This window comes from Wasmannia auropunctata, unplaced genomic scaffold, assembly GCF_000956235.1.
Source record: "Wasmannia auropunctata unplaced genomic scaffold, wasmannia.A_1.0 LD336090.1, whole genome shotgun sequence".
NCBI lineage: Eukaryota > Metazoa > Arthropoda > Insecta > Hymenoptera > Formicidae > Wasmannia > Wasmannia auropunctata.
The window spans coordinates 4290069-4296741 of record NW_012026800.1 but is presented as its reverse complement, the minus strand read 5'-3'; positions in this window follow the sequence as shown (position 1 = coordinate 4296741).

Genomic DNA, 6673 nt, shown 5'->3' with positions numbered 1-6673 from the left:
AGCGTCAGCGGAGAGGACTCAAGGCCAACGACAGCGGACGGGAGTTGGAGTACGGGCGACCTGGCGCCGGAGCAAAGGGGACACGCACCGGGCACGCGGCGAGCAGGTGACAGAGCGCGGGAACACGCGCAAGGATACCCAAGCCGCCAGGGGCGCGACCGGGAAGGCGGGCGCTGTGGCTGAGGACCCGCGAAGGGCAATACGGCCAGCGATTTCCCCAGGGCTCGAGGACACCGCCGAGAGCTGCCGGGGCGAGAGAGCCAACTCGCCCCGGAATTCAAGGGCGAAGGACGCGCCCATCTGATTCCACGCCGCCACGTCCCGGATATAGGGCGACCTCGCGCGGGCGCGAGGCGCCCGCATGCAGAATCACCTGATCGCGCCCGTGCCACGGCGGGACCCCCCGCGGCGCCGTGATTGGTCGCGGCCGACTGCGCCGCTGTGTTGCGCACCCCCGGGCAGGGAGTGCAGGCATCGATCGCGAATTGAACGCGATCTACGCCGCTTTTGCGTGCGGACTGGGAGAGCGTGCGGTCGATCCGGCGTAAGCGATCGAGAGCGAGCAAAAGAGAGAAAGAGCGAGAGAGTACGTCAGCGAGACCGAGAGGGACGAACAGCTGTTGGCCGGATCTGCCACCCAGGAAGCTGAAACGAGGATCGTGCCGGTGAGGTGACCTTCTTTAGCGCGTGTAAAGGCACGAGCTGATCGAGAATCTGCTCGCACTCTGCGGACGTGAACGCCATTTTCGTGTTAGAGTTTCGTCGCGTGCGCCCCTTTGGCGACGCGTATCTTGCAGTGCTCTTTGGTTTGGCGTACCGGCGTCCGTCCTCAAATACGAGGATTCTCATCGAATCTGCTGTGAGCGATCGGGAGTGTCGCGAGTCGCGTATCGAGTCACCCGGAGATCGTCGTCGCGAGTTCGCCGCAAAGCCCTCGCGCCCGAGCGCGCGAGCGTTAGAGTAAGTGTGTGTGAGTACGCGGAATCACGAGTGTCGCGCGTCGCGCTGGAGTGTGGCATTGCGCGATTTCATTGCGTGTCGGTGTGAGTTAATTTTCTGTCTGCTTCGCTTTCGTACGAGTGTCCGACGCGTAAACTTACAACTGTCGCGGAAATACTTATGGTCGTTAGACCTCGGTACACGCGTCGTACCGAGTCCCGTCCGTTATTGTACAGTCGCGCCGACTAGTGTTGAATGCGTTTCTTTTTGTTTCCGGCCGAATTTCATGCCTATTTCTTGTCTTTTTCTTTATACGCGGGAATTCCTCGTGCCGGCGGATTATTCGCGCTTATGAGCGCCGCATCAGTCGCGTCACGTCCGTATTTTTCTACCAAACTGTGTTATCTTTTCTTTTCTTTCTCCGCCGGTTCTTACCGCCTTTCCAGGCGGCCAATAAACCTGACTATTATTTGTTATTGTTAATAATTTGGAGTACGAGTTCTTTCGCCCGCCCCGCGCCATCCTATCGCCCTTTGGCCTCGCCCTGCCCCTCTGCCGTTAGGTAGAGCCGGCCGGTCCTCGGGCAATCGACTCCGGGAGCGGCGTTTGATGATCGAGTGTTGTCGCGCGTATAGATTTCGTTCGCGCTATCGCGTAATCGGCCGTTTCGCGAGTGACGTGGCCTAGAGCACGTCTGGCGCCCATTTTTCGTGTCACCGCTCCTCGTCGGTCGCCGGAGGGACACATCCTGGAGGGCTGCCACCCCGGAATCGTACGCGATTTCCACCTCATTGTTTGATCCGTGCTCGTGTGAGGTACTTAGCTCGCGGGAGCGCGTGACAATATATATATATATGTTGTGACGCCGCAGTCCGCTGCAGCGGAGCAGCGTCCCGCCGCCGTCACAAGGCGCGGGTTCGCGCCCCCTTTTTGCCGGACCGACAGTCGCATCGTGAGAGCGAGACCGAGATCTCCGGGAGGCCCGAATTTAAACGCGTACTTTTTATTAATTTTTGTTGAACCTCTTATATGTACCGCGGCACCTCACCGGACCAACGGAGCATCAGCGGAGAGGACTCAAGGCCATCGACAGCGGAAGGGAGTTAGAGTACGGGCGACCTGGCGCCGGAGCAAAGGGGACACGCACCGGGCACGCGGCGAGCAGGTGACAGAGCGTGCACACGCGGAGCGCGTGACCGCGCGCAAGGATACCAAAGCCGCCAGGGGCGCAACCGGGAAGGCGGGCGCTGTGGCTGAGGTCCGCGAAGGGCGATACGGCCGGCGATTTCCCCAGGGCCCGGGGCCATCGCCGAGAGCTGCCGGGGCGAGATAGCCAACTCGTTCCGGAATTCAAGGGCGAAGGACGCGCCCATCTAATACCACGCCGCCACATCCCGGATATAGAGCGACCTCGCGCGGGCGCGAGGCGCCGTCGATGCGTCCGGCGTGTGAATTTAAAATCGTTATTGTGTACTGTCGTTAGATTTCGATACTCGCGTCGTGCCGAGCTCCGTTTTTCATTGTACTATCGCACCGTTTCTGACTTTAATTGTGTTCTCATTGACCGACCGAATCTATTGAACTGTCTCTTTTCTTTTTCCTTTTGTCACGTCGAAATTTATCGTGCCGCTGAGTTATCGGCGTTTAACATCGCCAAACAAGTCATTTTTCTTTTCCGTTACTTTCCTTTTTTTTTTATATTACCGCATTGTATCATTTCTTTGGCTTCTTACCGCTTTGCTACGCGGTTAATAAACGGTGTCGTTATCATTACTCTTTAATACCGCGTATAGATTCTTTCGCCCGGCCAGCATCATCCTGCCGTCCGTCGCCTAGTCCGCCCTTAGTTCCGCCCTGCCCCTCTACCGTTAGGTAGAGCCGGCCGGCCCTCGCGTGATCGACCTCGGGGAGCAGCGCTCGGTCGTGGACCTCGGTTATCGTTGTGAGCAATCGCTTTCGTTGGTCGCGCTATTGCCGAAAATTCGCGTTTCGCGAATGACGTGCCGCCGAGCACGTCTGGCGCCCAACATTTCGCGTGGCTGCTCCTTGTCGATCGCCGGAGGGACGAAATCCCCTCCCGAAATTCTACGCGATTTCCGCTTATCGTTTTAATCCGTGCTCGTGCGAATTACTGATCTCACGGAAGCACGTGACAATGTATATATATATATACACACATATATATATATATGTGCGTGACCAAAAGGATAACGTAATAAGAGCGAGATATATATATATGTGATAGGAAAGGTAATATAATAAAAGTGAGAAGGGGCATACGCCTTTGGCAAGCGCGATTTAGGGAACGTGGAAGGTGGGAGTACACCTGGCCGAAAAGACAATATTACAGAGAGTAGGAAGGGTCATACGCCTTTGGCAAGCGCGATTTAAGGAATGTGGAAGGTGGGATTACACCTGTCCGAGACGATAATGCAACAAGGGTGAAGGAGGACATACGCCTTTGACAAGCGCGATTTAAGGAAGTGTGGATAGTAACTGACCGAAAAAGAAATAAGAGTGCTACTATGATAGGGCGTTATAAAGAGAAAAAGAAGATTCTACTAATAAACCTTTAATGATGAGTTGCGCTTATAGCGACGCTCTTGTCCCTGGTGTATCGTCGCCGAGGGCAGCGCGATACGATAATGAGCGAAGTATCGTCAAAATCGGCGCTCTTATATACTGGTAGGTTGGTGGCAAAAGGGCGAGGGGAAATGGAAATTCTCGGAAAATTAGAAAGTGGTGGATTGCCCTTTGATCCGTAGTTCGATTCCCGAATTCGCGTTTTCCGAGAAGTCCCATTGTCCGTCCACGCGCACCGTACGTGAGCGCGCGCGGAGCACGTGAATCACGCTTGATCGTCTCTCGCAATCATAGACTTTAAATGAAGATTATATAATATAAATCTATCATTGTAATATTAACCTATTATTTTATATAATATTAAATGTATAACTCAATATCAAACTGATATTATAATATTAAATTATTACTTTATATAATATCAAATGTATAACACAATATCAAACTGATATTATGACGCTAAACTATTATTTTATATAATATCAAATGCATAACACAATGTTAAACTGATATTATAATATTAAACTATTATTTTATATAATATCAAATGTATAACATAATATCAACGAATACAACAACGCCAAACTATTATTTTATATAATATTGAATGTATAACATAATATCGGACTGATATTATGATATTAAACTATTACTTTATGTAATATGAAATGTACAATACAATATCAAACCGATATTACAACATCAAACCATTGCTTTATATAATACCAAACGTATATAATATACGTGTTTGAGCGTATTGTAAAAAGGGGAAAAGAAAGAGAAACGGAAACGTATTCGAAAGAAAGAGAAAAAAAAAAGGAAATATAAGGTATTGAGCTTATGCGTATGCGTCGGACGCGACACTCTCATTCTTAAGAGTGGAGCCGCAGCTTTACGTTTTCTTTTGCGGCGACGGCGAGCTTGATGAGCCCTATGAGGTTCGTCGCGGCAGCGTCGTCCATTGATCCAGGCGGTGTTCGAGATGAAGCAGTGAATCTGTTATAGCAGATAATTCAGCATTTATATCGCTGGCTGCTTCGCATGCATGGGTTGCTAGGTCTTGATTTTGAATTTCCGAGGATAGAGTTAATCGTTCGATCCAGCCGGCATCAACCCTAGCGTTGGAGGCCACAGGGGTATCCTCCCAGAAGAGCACTCGACTGGTACGGGGTTGGGAAGAGCCTTCGTTCGATGCGTATGTGCGTGTATTTTCTTTACGTAAATACAAAAAGGTATATTTGGCTGTCAGAATGGCGATTATAACCACAAGCACTCCGCAAGCTTTAATTAGGTATGTCAGTTGCGGACGATTAGGTGTGCTGTCCCCTTGATGAGGGGTCTCTTTTTCCTCAGGTGTTCGAGCGGCCTTGGTAGGCTCCCATGACATTATGTTTGGATCAATTATCGTGGGTGAGGTAGCCAGTTTGGACCGTGGTCCAAACGAATACCAGATACCTTTTCTACGATACATCAAGGTGGTTGACGTATCGCAAGCTACTTCCGTTCCTTTATCGACAATCAAACGGGATCCTGGTGTGAGATATCGTGGAGCGCCATTCGCAAGAATGGGAAGCTCCGAAAAGCAGTTTTCGGTGGGCCTTAGTTCCACCGCGATCGGCATGCATTTATAGAGATGTGCTGCTTCGCCCTGGATGAACGCTGAGTAGCCTGGTTCGCCCATGAGGGTATACGCAAATGCATTTGGGTCCTTGTGTGCCCACGCCGTCGCAATGCGCAGCTCTGTTTCTCTTTTTAAACATTTGTCCAACATTATTTGTTTATAAGTGTTTCTCGCATCTCTATCCCTTTTTACAACGTAATAATACGTAGAGACCGAATTAATGATAGAATGTAGTTCGCTAGAATTAGACTGATTTTGGTTATCAAAAATAAATTTTCTCGCTACGATTCGCGGATGCTCAGTCTGATATAGCATGGTATTACACAGGACGTGCTGTGCGCGGATGAAGAGAATTAATTGATCTTCTTTGTGTAGGACAGAGAAGGCCTTGCCGAATTTTGAGAAAGTAATCTCGCTGGCCATGCCTTGATAAAGTATTGAGTGAGGGTTTAATTTGCAACCATCGTGAAACAGAGGAGACCAAAAATTATTGAACCCGATTTCGTCCGTGCAGTGCAGATCGCTGTATTTACATGTAGTGCCGGAAGGTAATAGAATCTTATTAGCTAATACGTTAATTTTTATCGCATATTGCTTGAATGTTATATGTACATAGGTTCTAATGTTATTCCCGCGTTTAATATTTACAAATTGGGGGAGAATAACAGCATTGTTAGTGGCAAGGAATAGGCGACTATTGACGACGTCACTTTTGAGGTCGGTGAAGACAATATCTCCGAGACGCAATTCTTGATAATTGTGTAATTGAGTACAAATGGTGAGATTAATCGGTAGATAGAATTTGAAGGTATCGATACGAGACTGACAGATTTTGTCTTTTCTATCGCAAATTACGTTCTCTATTTCGGCCCTACAGGCCAGTACGCTAGTGACGAAAGAGATGGGCAACTGGAGCAGTTCCAGTCGCACATTTCTTAGATCTGGTTCTTTCGCTGGTACTTCGCATTCGTTAAAGTCGATGAGAGAGATAGTAGTGCCATTAGCATATGGCTTATTGCAGTCATATCCTATGAGTGCGCCGACATGGCGGATCAGGAGGATCGGTACTAGAAGTTTAGCGATCATTTGTAACATAAACCAGATCATCCTGGTTCGCCAAGATTATAGGCTCGTTTAAGTTTATTAACATGCACTACTCGCGTAGTGTTATTAATTTTAATCCTGACATTCTCGCGATCCAAAGTTTCGATTATTACGTAAGGCCCAAGATATTCAGCAGAAAACTTATCAGTTTTGTAATTATTTAATAGTAGAACGTTATCTCCTACTGAATGTTCCATGCTGTTAATGCGTTTGTCGTAGTAACGTTTGGATCTTTCTTTGGATTTGTCTAGATTTGCTTTAGCAGCGCTTTGTATTTCGCGAATGTTCTCGAACAGACTCGTAAGGTACCGCGGGTACGTATCGGGAAGCTCTTCAGGTGCGAAACTGGAGGGAATACGGGCGGGTGTCCCAAACACCAATTCGTGAGGAGAGAAGCCAGTGCCTTCGTGGACAGACGTGTTATAA